The sequence below is a fragment of the Hoplias malabaricus genome, chromosome 12 (assembly GCF_029633855.1).
Source record: "Hoplias malabaricus isolate fHopMal1 chromosome 12, fHopMal1.hap1, whole genome shotgun sequence".
Classification (NCBI taxonomy): Eukaryota; Metazoa; Chordata; class Actinopteri; order Characiformes; family Erythrinidae; genus Hoplias; species Hoplias malabaricus.
This window is the reverse complement of record NC_089811.1, coordinates 1,173,113-1,194,952: the sequence shown is the minus strand read 5'-3', so window position 1 is coordinate 1,194,952 and position 21,840 is coordinate 1,173,113. Positions and strand designations below refer to the sequence as shown.

The 21,840-nt window shown below is 46.1% G+C and overlaps 1 long non-coding RNA gene across 2 annotated transcripts in view; it reads right to left on the bottom strand.

The window, feature by feature from the left end:
• LOC136710385 (uncharacterized) overlaps positions 1 to 21,840 on the bottom strand; it is a 37,666-nt gene that overhangs the window by 6,958 nt on the left and 8,868 nt on the right. Inside the window, exons 2-4 of one of the 2 annotated variants that reach the window (XR_010804623.1) lie at positions 15,373 to 15,538; positions 15,095 to 15,256; positions 7,813 to 8,101 (exon numbers count right to left, since the gene is read on the bottom strand). This is a non-coding gene — a long non-coding RNA (uncharacterized lncRNA). Of the gene's footprint in view, positions 1 to 7,812; positions 8,102 to 15,094; positions 15,257 to 15,372; positions 15,539 to 21,840 lie in introns of those variants that run through there. The other variant, XR_010804622.1, reaches the window with a different exon arrangement.

Sequence of the window (21,840 nt, the reverse complement as noted above, 5' to 3'; positions counted from 1 at the left end):
GACCACTTATAAAATGTGTTCAAAGTGCTGCCCATTGTGTTGATTGTCAATGCAACCCTCTTCTAACACTCTTCACACACTGATAGTAACACCGCAGGAGAAATGCAGGCACAGGCTTCCAGTCTCCGTAGTTTCAGGTGCTGCACGTCTTGACGGTATGGTGTGGTATATGGGGTACAAAGATAGTGGGGCCATTCTTCATCAATGGAAACCTCAGGGCCCCTGGATGTGAAATTGCTACATGATGATGTGTTTTCCCCTTTATGCACTGAAGCTGGCACGTTCCCTGAGTTTTTCCAGGAAGATGGTGCACCACCACATTATGGGTGTCAGGTCCGAGCATTCCTAGAGGAACAGTTTCCTGGAAAGTGGATTGGTCGTTGTGGGCCAGTTGAATGTCTCCCCATCTGACCCCTTGAGACTTTTATCTTTGAAGGCAGTTATCTATGTTGTGAAGATACGAGACGTGCAGCACCTGAAACTACGGATACTGGAAGCCTGTGCTAGCATTTCTCCTGCGGTGTTGCTATCAGTGTGTGAAGAGTGGGAGAAGAGGGTTGCATTGACAATCAACACAATGGGCAGCACTTTGAACACATTTTATAAGTGGTCAGAAACTTGTAAATAACTCATGAAAGAATAAAGTTACGTTAAAACCACACCATTGTTTTTCTTGTGAATTCCCAATAAGTTTGATGTGTCACATGACCCTCTTCTCATTGGAAAAACAAAAGTTGGATCCAAAATGGCCGTCATGGTCACCACCCATCTTGAAAAGTTTCCCCCCTCCCATATACTAATGTACCACAAACAGGAAGTTAATATCACCAACCATTCCCATTTTATTAAGGTGTATCCATATTAATGACCACCCTGTACATCCATTTGTTGAGACACATCCAAAAGCAGACAGCAGGTGACAATGGGAGCGTTTCGCTTCACTACGCTGCAGTGTAAATGCAGCGTTAAAGTTCATCTGACTCCCTCCGTTCCTCTCCTTCAACTCTCCTCAGCCCTTTATAGCCATTATCTCGACTTCGGCAAATGATTCTCACAGAATCAGTGCCTGGACGTGTGGAAGAAACTGAGGAAATAACAGTATACCTTGCAGTGTGCTTCATGCTGAGTTCCTAATCGTACACCGTTCACACTGACGCCACTGTAACAACTTAACACCATTAAACCAAACACTGGATAATGTCTATTTCCTCTCTGTGACTTTAAATCTTTGCTCTGTGTTTTTTCAGGTTCTAAGGAGCAGCCTCTTTTATTAGGAATGGCTAGATCTGACGGCACTGCAGAAAACACAGGACATCACGGGTCTAAATCACTCTCAGAGCTTTCTAATGAAAAGGAAGTGAACATTGGACACACGTGACTGACTGAGTGACAAGTGCTTTGCAGCCGATGGCCAGCAGAAACAGGCTTCTCTGATCAAAATTCACATCACTGCTTTTACATCACAGGTCATCAGCACCATTACAGACAAATGCATTATTAAATTCATGAATTAATTTATCACCCATAGACTTCATTTGATAAAAACACTGTCTAGAGGCATGTCCTTCAGTGTGTCCGTGAAAACAGGAGTTACAAAAACGACAGAACTGCACAGAACAGCCCTGTTCAGAACGCCCGCTTTCAGCACCTGTTCCTTTAAATGATAATGAGCCGCTCGCTGTTCACCCCGACCCCGAGCGCACAGCAGTGAGGAGCGAGGAGCAGAAGCTCTGGTTTTTAGCCGTTTTCACTCTGTTCTCTTTCTTCTCCGTTTTTACTCAGTGCTCTTATTTCTCCGCGCTCGTTGTGTCTGTTTCGCTGAGTTTAACCTCGTCTTTGCGCTCTCACATAAACGCGGGTCCAGCGCTGTGATTGGACAGACTCAGACGAGGGGGCGGGGCCAATCTAAAGTCTCTGCACTTGACGTCAGAAGCGGAGCAGAATCAGAACGACTCGTTTTATCCTGTGTTTCTGACTCAGGCATCGCACAGAACACTGACTGGGTGGGTGTTGTTTCAGTGTGTGGGTTGGTGGACTCCAGATCCACACAATAATGTGAACATGCTATTCCCAGCCAATCCATCGTGTCCGTTTGGTTAAAGTACAGCAGAGGCAGTGTAATCACAAACCGATTCTGCCGTCTCAGCCCCCTCCTCTATATCTGTCCTTATCCGAACCTCCCCCACGAGGAAAACTTCAGGTTAAGTGCCATTTTAATGACAGGCAAAGCTTTTTCAGTATCTGCTCCGGATCTCTTTCACTGGGGCTTTTTAGAAGAGTGATTTTCACTCGACTCTGATTGCCCACCAGCGGCAGCCCACTTAGCGCCGTCCACAGGCTGGCATTTAAAGATTTCAGAGAAAAGATGAGTGTATCCGCCCATCCTGAACTGTACCATTGATCCGGCGGCAGTTATAAGCTTATTCATCAGCACACGCGGAAAAGCACACTGACCTTTAAGTCAAGCAGCGTTGTTTAATGAGCCTCATGAAGAAACATCCCAACATTTCAATTACAGCCCACCGCTCTGCGGAGCGGCCGAGCATCGGCGCAGTTCAGCAATTATGAGCCGTTTATTACCGTCTACAGAATGTGAACGTGGCCCTACGCTGACCCCCACCCTGCTGCTGTCACCCGGCATGAGATAAACAACCAGAGGGAGTATACACTTACACACCAGTCAGCACAGACATTAAACACAACCCCCTCGTTTCTACACTCACCGTCCACTCCCTCAGCTCCACTGACCACACAGGAGCAGTTTGTAGACCGTCTGTTGCTCTGCATACTTTATTACCCCCCCCCCCCCTTCCCCCCTGTTCTTCAGCGCTCAGGACCCCCACAGAGCAGGTGTGATGTGGTGGTGGATCATTCTCAGCGCTGCAGTGACACTGACGTGGTGGTGGTGTGTTAGTGTGTGTTGTGCTGGTGTAGAGTGGATCAGACACAGCAGTGCTGCTGGAGTTTTTAAACCCCTCAGTGTCTGGACTGAGAACAGTCCACAGGGTTTAAAAACTCCAGCAGCACTGCTGTGTCTGATCCACTCTACACCAGCACAACACACACTAACACACCACCACCACGTCAGTGTCACTGCAGCGCTGAGAATGATGGGGTCCTGCAGAGCAACAGGTTGGAGTTGTACAAAAACGGACAATGGGCAGAACCTGTGGTCCACCACAACCCAAAAACCACGTGTTCTTAAATAGGACAGGCACCTACGGTCAATGTGGTTATGTATGTTTAATATCTCATATTTTCCACAGGACGGAAGCCTGGCCGTGACCCGTGTGAGGGTCTGGCCGACTGATCTCGCCACACACTGCCTCTGGGACGTGCTGAAATCCTGTCGTTCTTGGGAAGGAACGGGGCACGGCCGAGGACTTTGAATCTGTGAGTAATCCCTGCCTCTCGCCTTTGAACTTAATCCTTTCAGCCGCCTCCGGCCCGAGGCTGTACTGCAGTCGGGATCCAGCTTATATGCATAGAGCCCCCTATTTACCGCAGAATCAAACCGTATTCAGACGGGGTTATAACCGAGGGTCCCGGAGAATAATGATTTTTCATTCACTTATTTATTTCTCTCCTTGTAGGCCACGGATACGACATCCTCTGAAGCCTTTGTATGAGGACTGTGAAATTAGAGACGAGCCGTTCTCAACAAGCCCTCCGTCTTCTTTTTTCTCGTCCTCTTTCTTTTTTTTTTTTTTAAACCATAAAGGAACTAACTAGACTTCAAAGCTGGAAAGCCATTCTGTTTGAAGTCCCTAGCTTCTTTCTTTCTTTTATTTATTTATTTTTGAACTGCGGTTTTTCTATATTTTTCTTTCTTTCCTTCTGTACCCTTTTTGTTTTTTGAAAGACCTGTTTCAACCTGGACTTAATCTGAATTAACAGCGGCTCAGAAAAACAAAGGAGGACGAATAAACAATCGCACAAATGCAAATCTGTTACAGGGAAGTATTTTAGAGTCTGAATCAAGTGATGGGGAATGTTGTGGTGTGAAGTGGATGATTGGAGAGCAGCTAATGGGTGTGGTGCTGGTGTAGAGTGGATCAGACACAGCAGTGCTGCTGGAGTTTTTAAACCCTGTGTCCACTCTCTGTCCACTCTGTGAGACACTCCTCCCTCGTTGGTCCACCTTGTAGATGTAGAGTCAGAGACAGTAGCTCATCTGTCGCTGCACAGTGTGTGTCGCTCGTCCTCTAGTCCTTCATCAGTGACACAGGACGCTGTCGACTGGATGTTTTCGGTCGGTGGACTGTTCTCAGTCCAGACACTGAGGGGTTTAAAAACTCCAGCAGCACTGCTGTGTCTGATCCACTCTACACCAGCACAACACACACTAACACACCACCACCACGTCAGTGTCACTGCAGCACTGAGAATGATCCACCACCACGTCACACCTGCTCTGTGAGCGAAGAAGAACAGGGGGGAAGGTGGGCTAACAAAGTATGCAGAGCAACCAATAGATTACAGTTTGAAGTTGTAGATCTACAGAGTGCTCCACCAAATGCACACAGGACTTAAAAACAGAGAACCGGACCACAAGGTTGCAGAAGGACAGACAGCTCTGTTGGTGGTGGTTTCCTCCGGAAGGTACCACACTGTGCTGCTGCAGAAGGAGAAGTTTGCTGATGGAGGAGGAAACACGGAGGAGAAAATGGAGGTCTGGCGAGCGAAGGAAGGCAGGAAGCCAGAAACATGCTGGACCTAGCCCACTCTTCAGCTGATGAGCTCAGACAGGCCGTGTGGAGAGGCTCTGCTGCAAGATCTCCCCAAACTAGGCTCGCTGCCCTCGTCCAGGAGGGAAGATCATCTGCTGTTTCTCATTACGGAGCAGCAGAGCTAGCAGAAGTATCCATCCAACATATCTACTGAAACAAAGGGCATACGGCAGTGGTTTGTCTCTCCTTTCCTCCAGTAACACCCTCTACTCTTCTGGGGAACATTGCTGTGGGGATTTAATGGCAGTCAGCCACACAAACATCAGAGAAGTCTGGTGCTGGTGTGAGTTTTGGATTCCGAAATAACCCCAAAGGGGATTAGGAGGTGACTGTGATGACTGAACTCGGGTTTGATGTAGAGCAGCTGCACATGAGCACCATGCCCACTGCCTAGTGTGGGTTAGAGGGGTATACAGGCCCCCAGCTCTGCGCTGTAAAGTGGAAATGTGTTCGCCAGCGTGTTAGCGCTCCATCCAATGGTTCTGTAATTAACCCAGGACTAATCTCCTCACGTCTGTATTAGGGATGGGTCGATCCAGGTTTTCTCACTCATTAGATCAGACACAGCAGTGCTGCAGGAGTTTAAAACCCTCAGTGTCACTACTGACATTGTGTAACATCTAGTTTTACAATAGTGTCACGTATATCGTAGCATAATTCAATAAGAACATTATAAACACCACCTTAATCTTACTTCTTCATCAGGTTCCTCTTGACTTTGACCTGTTAATAAAGAGATACACATGGAATTATCACGGGTTTATGCCATCGATTATTAAGGCTATGGGTCTGAAGACACATGGCGTGGTCATTAAGTCCCACACTGAGGAAAGGAAACATGACACAAAAGTCACACAGAAGCTGCTGTTGTATCAGAGCCATGGACTGACCTCCTCAGAGCATCAACCTCAAAGAAGTAGTAGAAAGTGCAAACAGCTTCGATGACTGAGCTTTGTAGGAGCTGCGAGAAAGATGGACTCACGGAGCCCGAAGCCAGACACAGCACCAGTCCATCACCAGACGGAAAAGACTTGACAGAAGAAGATCACAGCAAGCTGTTGGTTTTCTCCGAGGGATTCAGAGACTGAACTTTGGCAGAAGATTTGAAACTGAATGAATGATGTCGGCTGAATAACATTTTCACGCTTTAATTTGTAGAAAGTGTTACCAGCCGCTATCAGTGACGTACATAATTACTGCCACCAACCTGTGATTGACTGACTACATCCTCCACGGCAGTGTGGACAGGAAAGGTGTCAGAGAGAGAGAGAGAGAGAGAGAGAGAGAGAGAGAGAGAGAGAGAGAGAGAGAGCTGTGGTTAGAGGTGAGAAGCCCATGAAGAATGGCATTTTACTTATTTCAGTGTGCAGCCAAGAAAATGAATAAATCTGTGAATAAATTATTAACAGGGCTCATTTATGACTGTATAAGATCAGGCAAATGTATTCCCAGTTCCCAGAAATGCTTTTGTAAACTGAGACAAGAATCTGTGATCAGTTCATTCTCTTGAACGTTGTAAAGCACAAAGACATTATTTCCATTTTCGAGTCCTGCTGAAACAACCATGGACTTCCTTGAAAAAGACGTCACCTTAATGGCACCAATGTCTCTCTAAACTCTCAATGTGCTTCTCCACATCAGTGGTACCTTCACACACAAGCCCATGCCATGCTCACTGATGCTGGCTGGATGGACCGTTTCACCTCACACGTTACACACACATTCTTTAATAGAGCTGATTCTCCTTGTGTAAAAGATGTTCACGTTGCATTTCTTGATGCAGCAGTGGAGTGTGTTAAGTTCTAAGCCGTCATTTAAATTTTTGGGGTCGGTAAAACGGCTTTCTGATACCAACAGATTGTAATCTCATGCAGTGCTGTCTGAGGGCTCGAAGGTCAAAGGCAGATGTGTAAATGATTGTAGGTGTGGACTGATTACACACTGGGCCTTGCCACACGAATGTGTAAAATGCTGTCCCCTCTTTTGTGCATTGAGATTGTTGACGGCTAGATGTCCCTACGACACACTCAGTTTGCCCACTTTCTCAGAAGTGTCTGAGACGTCCTGCAACACTTCCCTGATCTGCTCTGTCTACAGATATAGAAGTCATCAGAAATCAAGCATTTATGGGACCTACTGGGACAGCAGATTTGGCAACCTACAAACGTGCAGGATCTACAGGCCCAGCTGAAACATCTGTGGGCAAACATGCTGCTGAATGCCTTCCAGCCTCTACACTACGCCCAGCCGTATCTCATCTATTATCCAGGCTAAAGGTGGATCCAGACGGGACTAGGGCCTTTTTCAGTTTGTACAGTTTCAGCCGCACATTCTCACAAAGTTTCATTCGACTCCAACAACTCTTTGGTGCTCTTTTTTTTTCAGTCAATGAGAGTAGGAGTCACCTACAACAAAGGAAGGTAGTGAGTGAAAGGTGTGATGTCACTCCCGCTGATACAGATGTACAGACAGCCAGGGAAACAGCAGGTTCTCTCACACACACATCTCCATGAAAGTGCACTAGACCAATTAAAGCTGAGGCCAGAGGCAGTCTCTGCGGCGGTCTTTTACTCTACATCACTTCACTGTTCATAAACAGCCAAAAGTGGCAAAGAGCAACTTTCAGATCTCACTCCGGGGACGTCAGGCTAACATTAGCCTCTGAAAACTCAGCACTGGGTCTCTGACAACATCGGCAACTGATTAATACCCCTGCGCTGTTCCTCGAAGGGAGCAGTGCTGTGCTGCGGATTTAGAGTTTTACACTCGACTCAAAAAGTTCTCTTTTTTGACCTTGTTCAAAAGCAGAGAAGAAAAAGCTGCTTCTTTTAAAGTGTTTGTGTGTGTGTGTGTGTGTGTGTTAAACAAACAAACGTCTAAAGATAATTTTCATTGGTAAAAATTAAATTAAATGCAACATCAGATGGAGACGTCACATCATCAAAGAAGAGCACATTAAGTAGTAGTTTGTGCAGACATTAAAATAATTTAGTGTCCTGCTGAGACATTAATACATTAAAATTCCCTTTAGATTATTAATAAACACCTTTAATGTGGATATCTAAATTAGACTTGTCAGAGAATTGACCCCAGTCAGTGTTCTGTGCGCTGCCTGAGTCAGAAACACAGGATAAAACGAGTTGCTCTGATTCTGCTCCGCTTCTGACGTCAAGTGCAGAGACTTTAGAATGGCCCCGCCCCCTCTTGGCGTTGTGGAGGCACTGAAATGTTATTCAGAGGTTCAACACTTATGGGAATATTAAAGGGTTAAAAAAGCAGGCAGGTTGTTACTCTATAATCATGTTCACTGACTCCAACAGGTGCAGAACACACCCTCAGGCCTCACACCTCTCTCTGGACTGTGGTGTGATCTGGAGAGAGAGAGAGAGAGAGAGAGAGAGAGAGAGAGAGATAAAATAGATGTAAGAGAGAGAGCGAGAGGCACACACAGACAGAGAGAGGAAGGTAAGAGAGAGAGAGAGAGAGAGCAAGAGAGACAGAGAGAGAGAGACAGGTAAAATAGATGTAAGAGAGAGAGAGAGAGGCACACACAGACAGAGAGAGGAAGGTAAGAGAGAGAGAGAGAGAGAGCAAGAGAGACAGAGAGAGAGAGACAGGTAAAATAGATGTAAGAGAGAGAGCGAGAGGCACACACAGACAGAGAGAGGAAGGTAAGAGAGAGAGAGAGAGCGAGAGGCACACACAGACAGAGAGAGGAAGGTAAGAGAGAGAGACAGAGAGAGAGACAGAGAAAGCAAAGAGAGACAGAGAGAGAGAAAGAGAGAGAGACACAGAGAGAGAGAGAGAGAGAGAGAGAGAAGGAAGTCTAATGGGAGCCGTGCTCTGGGTGTGATGCCACACATCGCAAAAGCATCCAATATGTCCCCATCATCTTCAGAGAAATAGCCACTGGAGGACCTGCAGAAATCACCCGGCCGTGTTTATTATGTGGATGAGGAAATATTTTGCGGCTTCTCCATCATATAAAGAAGCAACTGACCACAGGAGCAGGCCGTGAACACAGCCGCAGAGACATCGGACCTGTAGCAAGGTCTGTTGGTGTTACTCCAGGCTCAGCACTGCAGAAACAGCACTATGTAACGTTTGGAGTAGGGCAGAAAACACCCCTCCTTCACATGACTTCAGTGCCATGCTCTAAAATTAATTACACTAGGGGGAGCCCCGGAGCAAAAAGAACCAAACAATACACCAAAGTCTCACCTAGCGTGCCTTTAAAGAAACACATGGTCACCATTCAGTAAGGTGTGGGAATGAGATAATTATGTTGTGGCGATGAGTTAGTGAGGCATAATGAGATCATGGAGAGGAGAATAGAGTCAATGCGGTTCGTAACTCTCCTGTGGTTCGTTTAAAGTGTAAACACAATACAAACAGAAGGTATAAAAGGAAACAAAACACTGGGCAGGACGTCACGAGACGTCACGAGAGGAAAGAATGCAGTAAAAACAAACAATGAGCCGAGGACAGTCTCCTGACGTCTCTCTGTAGCGGAGCTGCTCTGGTTCGGGAGGCGGAGGAACGTCTGCCGGTGTTTGATTCCTGATCCATTCTAACACCTGTTTTTGCGGCTGGTAAAACTACCTCATGGTGAACACACACAGTCCTGGCTGGTGCACTAAAGGCAGGGTTCATGATTGTAATCACTAGATACTTTTTATAAAATGGAGGTTGTTTCCTCTCCATGTGCTGCTCTACAGTGGGTTTGTGCTGGAAACTGCTCTAATGGGTTTACGAAGCCCCAGTGTCTGTAAATGAGAAAAAAAAACAAAGTGTCTCAGTCCAGTATACATCTCTCTTTCTCTCTCTCTGCCTCTCTCTCTGGTGTTTTTTAGACAACGGAGAGAACACCAAATGTTGAAATGTATGAACAGAGATAATAAATAAAATAAAAGTGATGTGCATTAAAGGCTGTAGGAAAGGAGTAAATACACATTCGGGTCATGGTCACACCTCGAGTCCTCACCCAGGACAGATTCTGGTCTCGTCTCTGGGAGAGACTCGGTTTCTGTGCTTTGCCTCAAACACATGAACTCTGTGCATTTCCATACTTCACTGTTGTTGTTGTTGTTGTTTCACAAAATGGTGGAAAGTAGCTTCATCCATTTGCTGCTTTTCATTATTATTCTCGGCTACAAACATTCCAGTGGTGAGGAACCCCGCTGTTGGGAAGCAAGGAGCTGATCTTGTATGAGAAGTGTTTTATCTGTGCAGGTCAGTGTGAGATTTCTGTTTCTCCCCACGCACTCACTCCACAAAGCTGAGCTCATTACAGACTCCCTGCTCTGGTCTGAAGTGTGGTGTTTTCTCCCTGTGTCTGCGTGGGTTTCCTCCGGGTGCTCCAGTTTCCTCCCACGCTCCAAAAACACACGTTGGTAGGTGGATTGGAGACTCAAAAGTGTCCGTAGGTGTGAGGGTGTGAGTGAATGTGTGAGTGTGTGTTGCCCTGTGAAGGACTGGCGCCCCCTCCAGGGTGTGTTCCTACCGTGTGCCCAGTAAGTCTGGGTAGACTCCGAACCCACCGCCAGAACCAGATAAGGGTTACACACAGTGAATTAATGAATTTAGTATTATTTACCATTTGGGCTGTTCTTGTTCTCTACACTCGTCCTTTTTAATCATGCGCACTAAAAATGATGGTTCTACAAGGGTTCTTTAGTAAAGGAAACGGTTCTATATAGACCCCTAACACCTGAAGAAGCTTTTGAAGGATTAAAGTGTTTTTATCATCAGGAAGGGGTTCTTCAGACTGATAGAGAATGTGCTGTGGATGGTTATATACAGCACCTTTAGAAAATGGTTCTCTACGGCACCAAAAAGGGTTCCTCTGTTGTAAAACGCTTGACATTGTAACAATAGAAGAACCATTTTCTAAAAGCACTGTATAGAGCCATCTTCAGCTCATTCTCCATCCGTCTGAAGAACACCTTTCGTGATGAAAAGAAACCTTTAATAATAAAAAAAAAAAGGTATTTCAAGTGTTCAGGGTTCTACACAGAACCGTTTCCATTAATAAAGTACCCTTGTAGAACCATCATTTTTAAACGTCTGTGAGTGTGTCAGATCTGCCAGAGTTCTGCTGAGTTTACAGTGTCATATTACCATCAGAAAACCGTGCTGTTCAGACCCTGTCCAGTGTAAATCCCACTAAATAAAGACATATAGCTGGAGAAATGAAGAAAAATCAGGAAGGGTTCCCAACAAACCCTCTTCCGTCCACGTCCTGAGCATCGTTTCTTCTCTGAGCACAGGACAGCGTTCGTGGACGGAGTGAAATGGGCGTCTGTGGCTCCGAATTCCATTTATTATCCGCAGACTCGTACAATCAGTCATTTCAGCTGTGCTTCAGTGAGCCGTCCATCAGCTCGACGCCGAGATAGAGACGCTGCTGTTTTATAACAAACACACACCATCCCTCATCACTGAATTAAACCTGGATCAAACTCCCTTCACGTCTCTGAGAAGCGTGGGGGCACGGTGAGAGAAGAGGGCGTGGGTGCAGAGCGTCGCCCGTCTGATCCTTTAAAGTGGAGCAGGGGGAGAGTTCAGCACTGTCTCCTCCCTCAACATCCACAGCTGAGGTGCCCTGGAGCAAGGCACTGAACCACCAACTGTTCCTGGGGCGTGTGTGTGTTCACTTTCCCTAGTGCCCTTGTGTGTGTGTGTGTGTGTGTGTGTGTGTGTGTGTGTGTGTGTGTACCAGGAATATATCACTGTGTGGCGACTAAACCCCGTCCACACTCACATTTTGGGGCCTTGGCTTCTTTCCCAAATCCTTCGTAAACCGTGACATTTTCAGGTGAAGACGTGTTTTAAGGTTGGGTCAATGTTAGAGTTGATCTAGTAATAGCTTTGGAAATGTTAAATGGTAATCTGCTCAATATTAATGGACGTCTATGTAATGTCCCCACATTTCACCGTTACAAGAAGGGCTGTGTGTGCTGGTTTATGTGAAATGTCAGGACACAATTCCAGAAAACGCACTCATTTCTCAGGACAAAGGAAAAGAAAAGGAAGCACGTCCTGATTTTTCTAAATGATTTCACTTCAAATATGTTTTTATTCCAAACACGAAAAACACCATGAGCTTAAGGTTAGGTGTAGTGTTAATTATAGACAGTAGTCTTTATGTCTATGTAAACCAGTGTGTGTGTGTGTGTGTGTGTGTGTGTGTGTGTGTGTGAATTTTGCTGCACATTACACAATGAGAAACGTTTATAAAGACGTAGATGTCTGAGTAATTACGGATTCCGGGATGTAGTCACTCAGGCCACTTTTAAACCAATCACATCTCAGATCTGTTCAGAAAATGAATGTGAAATGACTCAGATTAGAGAAGAAATGGGGCCACGATGAGCAACTGTGAGCGACTTATTTTTCCTCCTTTAAAAACAAGGGAAACCGTTAGTGGGAGAGGGACAGGGATGAATAATGGAGGAGTCTGGGTGGAGGAATTCAAGTCTCGGTTCAATTAAGGACTCTGCGACTGCGTGGGTGGAGGGAGGACAGATATAGAGCAGTTTGTGCCGGCGTCATTTTTAAAAAAAAAAAAAAAAAAAAAAAAAAAAAAAAAAGAAGCTTAGTTTGTGTCAAACTGACGGGCCCCCGGGTCCTGACACTATCAGCTCTGTGCCAGTCCGAGGGGACGAGTCGACACGTTAGCATGAAAAGATGAACCCTAATAGCTGCCAGTAATCTCCTCCCAGTTCAGGACGCACCGCACCGCGCTGTTTTCATAATAAAATAGCTGTGTTCATTAGAGGCCGATAATGATTTTTTAATCTGAGTTAATTTGCCAATGTTCCCTTTACAATGTACTATAGTAATTACAATTACCCACAGCAGAACCACCGCGCAGAACCATCATGATACACCACTCCTTATCTCGCCCGATAAGCCCCGCAATACTGTTCCCAGAGTAATTAGCTTCCCCCGTTAATGAAACTCTGCTAATTAATACTGCTGTCAGTCCAGAGGTGACACGCTGCCGTTAACCCTCCGGCGAGTCCCGTCCCCACCCTCCCCTCACTCTGGGGCTTAAGCCACTCCGGATAGAAACGTGATGGAAGCAGAGTTTTGGAGGGGAACTGCCACTCAGTGATGATTATCTGTGGTCAGACACTAGAGGGCGCTCCTGAGAGAATGCAAAAGAAAATATCCTCGACAGTCATAGCCCCTCTAACTTCATTTTATTTCCCCTTCTGACTCTTAGCCACTCCTCCTCAGTGTCTTAGCCCCTCCTCCAGAATGTATTAGCTCCTCCTCTTAATAGTCTTAGCTCCGCCTCAATGGTCTTATCTTCCAGGCTGTCGTAGCCCCTCCTGCAGACTGTTTTAACTCCTCCTCCTGACTGTCTTAGGTTCCAGTTTCCAGTTTCATAGCCCCTCTTAGTTTTATTTCCTCCTCCTGTGTTTTACCTCCTTAGCTTCTCATCTTAATGGCCATAGCCCCGCCTCAACAGTCTTAGCTCCACCCCACAATGTCTCAACCCCTCTCCCTGAGAGTCATAGCCCCTCCTTATGATGATTTTTGCCCCACCTTGACAGTCTCAGCTCCTCCTCCTGACTTTCTAAACTCCTCCTCCACATTCTCATAACTCCTCCTCTTGCTGCCCTTAGCCCCTCCTCCTGACTGTGTTGCCCCCCTCTGCTGAGGAGTTTCTTAGCCCCTCTTCCTGATCAGTGTCTTAACTCCTCCCCTAGAGACTCCTCCTCCTGAGTGTCAGTCTCCTCCCAAGTCTAAGCACCGCCCCCTCAGTTTCCTGTATGCCCAGTATTTATTAAATTATTTAAGTTTGTACTCATTCACAGCTGGTTTTAACTCCGGAGAATACCTGACATCACTGTAACTCAAATGCTATCAAATCCTCACAGCAATGTTCCATCATGTAGTCTACAGCCTTCCCAGGACAGCGCTGCAGGAACAGCGTCACTCAAAACACCCTCGACTTCAGAGGAACGTCCGTGGTACATATACGGCTCCTGTAGACATTAGCCCTGAGCCCATTCTCTTATTCTCGGGGTCTTATCGGCACATGCACTCAGGAAAGAGAGAGAGAGAGATGTATAAAATATCCCGTATGAGGTGCTTTCAGGCATCTGGAAAAGAGCCATTATTGATATTATATGCCATGTCTCTCTGACAGTTTCTGTCGTTGTGCCGTGTAATGTTAGGGCTTTCTGAGAGCTCCACCACAAGCTGGGGGGAAGAGGAAGAGAGAGGGAGAAAGAGAAGGAGGAAAAGAGAGGGTAGTGGAAGTGTAAACGCACTGAGAATGACCTGAAAAGATTATCCTCTTTTTAACGGAAGACTTCAAATTCCTGTGCCTCTCTTCATCACTCTGGATGCCTTTTGACACGAGGCCCCACCATCTACAGGACGTCCCAGAGGAGACTGAACCGTGTCGTGGGAGACACTTGAAAGGCCTACACTCGATTTTTAACCGTGTATTTCAATAATATTTTTGGCTGTGATTCCTTAATGTGTTCACACACTTTTATCATATTCAGCACTTTTCTTATCGTGTGATTAATATCCAAAAGAACCACCACCACCACCAACGACAACATCAATGTCAACATCACCAACAAGAACAACCTCAAAAACCACCACCACCAACAAATCTCAGTCACCCCCTACAACAACGACACTGTCCAAATCCTGCACCGATCCAATATTAGGTTAATATCAGTCCCGATAATAACACAATTAGACAGATCAGCAGGGTATAATTAGACAAAAATACACAAGAGGGAGTGCTGTAATGAGGTATTGGAGCTGGTGTGCTGTGATTCCTAAACACAAGGCCGCAGACCGAGTCCTGAATATCAGTTAAACCAGTGCCAACATCTCACATTATTTTGGTAACACAGTTAGCCTTCTCCTGAATTTGGAGACATTTCCACCTTAAGTGAAACAGCAAAAATAATACAATATTACCCTTCTATGGAGCTAGAATAGAGCAACATCCTCATAGCAGTTTGTACTTTATAATGTTTGGAGTTCTCTTAATTGTCTTAAAACCTCCAGATGGCTCTACCATGAGCAGAGAGAGGGAGTTGTTTTGACCTGCACTGGCCACAGCTCCAGAAAACATCATCTTGTTTGTGTTTTTTTTCTGTGATTGCTTTTGTTTCTGGGGCCTCTTTCTGGAGCTTCTTCAGCTAGACATGCCCACAGACCCTACTATACTTACTACTATCCCTACTATCCACAGACCCTACTATACTTACTACTATCCCTACTATCCCCTACTATCCACAGAACCTACTGTCTTTTGGTCTGAGCTGGGAACAACGTGTCCAGGTTCTGGAAGCTAGGAGAAAGAATGGGAACTGGACGAGTACCTCAATGGTGGAAAAGGGCCATCAGACACCCCTCCATTTTGTAAACGCTGGAATGCATTTTGTGGAGTAGTACTAGAAGAGCTTCAGTCAGAGCGCCCTTTTCGTGCAATATTGGCACTCCTGGAATGCCTCTCAGCCAATCACACTTCAGGGTCAGGTGTACTGTGGAATAATTAAGCAGATCCATGGGGCCTATCATTTCACTTTAACATTTCTGCAATAGGTGCTATGCCAAATATCAGCAGCATGTGTGCAGAATGCTGATGAACTCTACTTACAAACAGGAATCGCCCTGAACGTGGACCTATCCGTCAGAACCCAGGCCTGCGTTTCCTGAACCGAAGTGAGACAGACAGCTGTCGTTCCAGATCTGCTCCACCTCGGGAGGGAGCTCCCGAAAGTCATTAGTACCCAAGCCTCCCTCTTCAGCGTCCTCTTCTGAATCTGACAAAAATAAACAAAAATAAAAAGGTACAATCATTTTCTAATCACACGAACCCCAGCAGACGGGCGGCGAGGGCCCTCCAGACTTCAAATCTACATTCAGTCAAATCCGACACGCTCAGGAAGCCCAGGCCGTTCAACACGGGCCCGTTTCCATACAAATTGTTTTCCCCGATCAAGAGAGACGTTTCCTCTCCAGAGAGCCATCGCAGGCAACAAAAGAGGAGAAGAAAAAAACGATAACAACTTGGTATAACTCTCCGAAGGGATCTGGCAGATACTCCTCAACCTTGAAAGTCATTTGACAGACTTCACTAAGTGAGGAGCTGCTCTGGGAGAGCGTGTAACACGGGGAACAGTCACATTCGCAAACACTGAACCCGCAGCTTCACCAAGGGCATCATTATGAAGCTTGTCTTCTGCTCTCAAATCAGCGTCTGCATCAGGAGGAACGCCACAGGAGCGGCGTCTACAACACTGTACTGCTTTAAATAATTGATTTCTGAACAGTTCAATTGGAAATCTAATCTTGTTATATTATATTCAAGCAGAGAAAGTAAACACAGGCTGAAATGTTATGTAAGGAACAAGGAAAACTGTTTAGACTCCATAGGAACATGTCCAAAATGGAGAAAAGTTATCAGGTCGTCACTGGTTCAATCATTTGTGATGTTTCAGCCCTTCAAGAGTGAGTCGAAGAAAAAACACCTGGACTAGCATGTCCCTCACTGCCTGCCATCCAGACAACAACTACAAACTCCCCACGCTGCAAAACAGGCCTCAAGATCTGCTCATCCCTAATGGAGTCTGAATCTGCATCCAATTCAAATAGGATTCATTTTCCATGGAGTAATTCTCTCTGTTACGGCGAGTCCTTTTGTAGTTTTATTTACATCTGAATCAACCATGTCTCTATCATTCCCCCCGACATCCTCGGCGAAGCTCAACTCACTGGATGCATAATTGAATCCTGTCCTGATGAAAATCTCTGTGTTTAAACAGGCAGATCCTGCCTTGTGTTTGATAAAATAGGACTTTGGGCACTGCTGCACACCGGACTTAGCCTCTGAATATGCATTCCCATAGATACTCACAGACAGCATTTTCTGAGCAGTGAAAAAATATGAAAATGAATGAGTTACTGAAGCAGTTCACCCGGGAGTTACCTGTAGAATTACAAAAATAAAACCAACAAGGAAAGGGAGATTTGATATAAAAATAGCTGCACGTTTACAGAATTGTCTTTATATTCATATAATGTGTGAACTAGAAAGCTTGTGATCATGTGACAACGTGATATTATTCACGAACCTACCACAGAGGAAGCAGGTACATTTTTTATTACAGACGTCCCTCTAATCTCTTCCAAATGGGGCTCTAGAGCGTCTCACCTTCACGCCCACGTACTGAGGGCAGACCCTGGGCTTTTACTTTAACTCAAACTGCTCACTGTTCATCTGACTCTTGAATTGCATTGGCGCTCTCCTCCAAGCGTGTTGAGTTCCAGTGATATTGTTCTGCGTATGCCCCATCCAGCCTCCAGTTCCCTTCACTTCATGTAACTGCAGTTTACTCCCATCAGCTCACAGTCACTCAGAGGTTAACGTCTCAGATTACGCTTCTGTGATTTCACTGCTGTGTTAATCATTTTTATTGGACAGGAGTTTGAAGAGGCTGCAGTCCGATGGTAAAATCAAGCGTATTTATTTATAACGTTTTAATAAATAAATTTAATTCAAGATTTTCAAATTGTAACACTACGTTACATGAAAACGCTTTAAAACCTTTGTACAGTGAACGTTAAAGACTAGCTCTACTCTCTGCTCTGAGGTCTCACCGTGTTGCCTCAGAGGAAGCGTCAAATGTAGGCCGTGTATTTAACGTATCCTTAACTGGGAGAGTGATCGTGTCAGGGAGGAGCGTGGTGAGTAGGTTGTAAAATGCTGTGCACACTGAGAGCACACCCTATATCTGTTTCTCAGGTCTATTCCCTGTGTCTGTGAATGACTGAAACCTTGATATCCGGTGCTACCTGGGAACCTCCCACTGAGCGCATGGCAGGCTTAATGCACCCTTTTACAGCAGCTATGCCTTTCGTAACCTGTTCTTCCTCAGATCTGTCACTGCTCTGCATTCTGGAGTTTACAAACAGAGCAGGGCTGTGGACCCCAAGGCTTGTGTTTGACAGTGTTTCCTCGGCCTTGAACGACAGCAACAGGGCTGTTCATTTTCCTCACGAAGTAAACTCCATCCCGACTGTGAGGCACCACCTTAGATGCACCCAGTTTCTGTGTGTGTGTGTGTGTATCTGTATTCAGTGCAAAGAACAGCATCCCAAGGCCTCTGGTAAATTTCTCACACACACACAAAGCACAGCTCGAGTCTGATTCCCAGGTTTCTGAGCCAAGCCTGAGCTCTGAGTTCTTCCAGGGAACTGAGTGCAGAAAAATAAAAATTAAATAGCGTTCTTCGTGCCCTCGTTTGGCCTCGCGGAGAGCCACCAGTTGCTTTAATATCCTCTAAAAAACCAGAATGCCACCCGAAAGGTCATCCCATGACATTTGTAATTTGCTTTAAAAAAAAAAAGTAAAAAAAAAAAAGTAAAATAATAAAAACAACCAACAAGCGACAGAATAAATGGAGAAACGCGCGAGACGCAGGACGTGGTCCAACTTTAGGTGCGCTGCTTAAAGTTGACATTTTGTGCCTAATTATCTTTTAAAAATGTCACTGAAAATTGCGTGTACTGTTTCATGCGGTTCCAGCTCGGAGAGCCACCTGGACGGAGCGGAGGCGAGGCGCTGCCAAATTAGCCGCCGCTCTGAAGCCCTCGACGCTGGCTTTTGAAAGAGTGTGTGAACTAACAGAGGGGGTGCGGAGTCCATTTGGGAAACACAATATTTTCTTAATTGCTTTTATCAGCGTGGCGCACGGATCGATGCGGCACTGGTTTTCCTTTCCCTGCTCTTCATTGAATAATAAAAACGCGACGCTGGTTTCGACGCTTTGGGCCTTTCGCATAATCGTAGAGATCGTATAACCCAGTGTTTACGTCTTATCTCTGAGCATCAAACACTCTCACACACACTCCAGCGCACACTCGCAGGGCTCTGGAGTGCAGACGGAGGTCTAATCTAATTGCCGCGCCTCGTTATCATCTGCACTCAGGTTCCTCGCAAACAAACAGACACACGAACGTTCTCGGGCCGAGGCTGGGCCTTTTAGAGCCGCTCTTGTAAAATCACCTGCACCGCTCCACCCCAGGGACGCGGCCCTCTGTTCGCTGCGCGTTTAAAAACCCATCCGATTAATTATTCAGGGGTATTATTTTCAGCACTGGATCCATTTCCCGCATCAGCGGTGCTGATAATGGGTCCCAGAGGATTCGGGACATCACACAGACGTCTCCTTGTTTATCCACCGCTCTCTTCATGAAGCCTTCGCTGATGCACCTTCACCAGGGCGTCGGGGTTCAACAGAAACGCCATCACGAGGCACGACTGGAATCAGCAGTTTGTCGGTGACACGGATGTGAAAGGCACAATTAGACTGTGGGTGATATTCAGGACAAATCTCAAACCCAGAGACTCAGTTCTAGGCAAAATCATCAGTTCGGGTCAAAGTGGATCAGACGCAGCAGTTGAAGCTGGAGTTTTTAAAATCTGTTCACACTGTAGGTGTGAAGTCAGAGACAGTAGCTCGTCTCTGTTGGACGTCCTCTAATGACACTGAGGGGTTTAAAAACTCCAGCAGCACTGCTGTGTCTGATCCACTCTACACCAGCACAACACACACTAACACACCACCACCACGTCAGTGTCACTGCAGCGCTGAGAATGATCCACCACCACATCACACCTGCTCTGTGGGGGTCCTGAGCGGGACCCCCACAGACAACACTTTACCACACAACACAAAGAGAAAGACAGAGAGAAACAGAGCCCAGACGAAGACTCGTTACTGAGATCTCCAGGAGTGCGTGTCTGCTGTCCTCTGACGGTTGGACACAGAGGTCACGAGCCTGGATCCTGAGCTGAATGTATTCAGACGGTTGTTTGCGTTGATGCGGAGAGGAGATTTGACGCGAGAGACCGTGGACGTCTTCGTGTTGTCATTGTTTGTTTGTTTCCCTCGCGGTTCTGTGCCGTATTTGGGATTTTATTAGTTTTTTTTTTCCCGAAGAGAGACAACGCGAAAGTGTCCTATGTCCAGGAACATGTCCCCGAGCAAAACAACATCCAAACAAGTGACTCACTTCAGACACACGCTTCCTCTCACATGACGAGAGTGGATCAGACAGACAGAGAGACATGGGGGGAGAGAGAGAGAGAGAGAGAGAGAGAGAGATTTCTTCTTTATGCATTTTACATCACTTTGACACAGGTTGTTAAATATCTGAAAAAAATAGACAAAGGGAAACACAGAGAGACAGAGAGAGACAGAGACAGAGACGGGCCCTAGGTCCACCACAGTGGCGGATGCTGGTCTTTCAAGGAGGGGAAGCTTAATTTCGGTCTACATCATAAAATGTGTCGGTTTATTTATACGTAAATTCTACCCTCCGTTCCTTTTTAAGAAAATGATCTGTGACCCTGTCGTACCAACAAGGCGTCTTTTCCAGGGACTTGACTAGTGTCCTCTCAATGGCCAGCAGAGCTAGGCTGCTTAAACGGCCTTGGCCCATGTGAAGTGTGTCCGCCTGTGCTCCCACGGATCTTTACACCAAAGGATCGCTGATTCGCTCATTTCGCTGTCAATCAAAAAGGGACTCAGCCTCAGACAGATCATCCAATCATCATGCAGAAGCTGAGCGTCCGGGCCAGCCGAGGCCAGCCCACTGCCCCATAGACCCCCAGAGACGCTGAGCGTCCGATGGGCGGGACAAAGCCCAGCATTTATCCAATGGCTCGTCTCGTTTCGCTGCACTTCGCTGCTTCGCTATTGAACTCTGTGGACGCTCAGTGTCCTCACTGTTTAAAGCACTGTGAAGCTGCGGGAATGATTGAGAGGAAAGCCGTGTCTTTACCAGTGATAAGAAGCTGATTCTGAACAAAAGTTGAGCGCGTTGTAGTGCATATTTATTTAATGACACGTACACACAACAGTATATATTTGATCACTTATTTTTTTACATTTTAGGGGAAGCTGAGCTCTCCTTGCAGTCTTAGAGCAATCGCCTCTGGTCCACCACCGCCCCGAGATCAGAACCACAGACCGCTCCGGCCCTAGGTCCACTACCGCCCCAGGAACAGAACTGCCCCAGTATCATTCACATAGAAGTCAACACAGGATTTGATTCTGAGACATAACTCTACCATATTTAATAGAAACTGTAGATTGTTCAGTTATGATCCCTATCTGTAAAGAAGTGAAGATGAAACCTTGAGGGAAGCACCACACACACACACACACACACACACACACACACACACACACACACACACACTTCAAAAAGGATTATTACAGACGTGCTCTGAGCTGTAACTGTGGAGGCTGAGAGCCATGGTCCAGCTCTGGGTCTGGTTCCGTTCAAAGCATCATTTTAAAAAAAACTCAAATGACCTGTAAATGGAACAAGAGTGTGTCTGTCTCTCTCTCACTGTCTGTCTATCTCTGTCTCTCTCTCTCACTGTGTCTGTCCATCTCTGTCTCTCTCTCATTGTCTGTCTCTCTCTCACTGTCTGTCTGTCCATCTCTATCTCTCTCTCATTGTCTGTCTCTCTGTCTCTGTCTCTCTCTCTCTCTCACTGTCTGTCCATCTCTGTCTCTCTCTCATTGTCTGTCTCTCTGTCTCTCTCTCTCACTGTCTGTCCATCTCTGTCTCTCTCTCACTGTCTGTCTGTCCGTCTCTGTCTCTCTCTCACTGTCTGTCTGTCCGTCTCTGTCTCTCTCTCACTGTCTGTCTGTCTCATTGTCTATCTCTGTCTCTCTCTCACTGTCTGTCTGTCCATCTCTGTCTCTCTCTCACTGTGTCTGTCCATCTCTGTCTCTCTCTCATTGTCTGTCTGTCCGTCTCTGTCTCTCTCTCACTGTCTGTCTGTCCGTCTCTGTCTCTCTCTTTCATAGTCTGTCTGTCCATTTCTGTCTCTCTCTGATTGTCTGTCTGTCTGTCCATCTCTGTCTCTCTCACTGTCTCTCTCTCTCTCTAAATATCACTTTTAAATCCATATTTTATGGTATTTTTTATTATTGTACATTTTTATTGTGATATGTTTATATTTAAATCAGAGCTGTGGACAAAACGGTGCAAAACGAGGACAGAGCAGTATTTTGTCTCTAGTGAAACAACCTTTAAATTAATC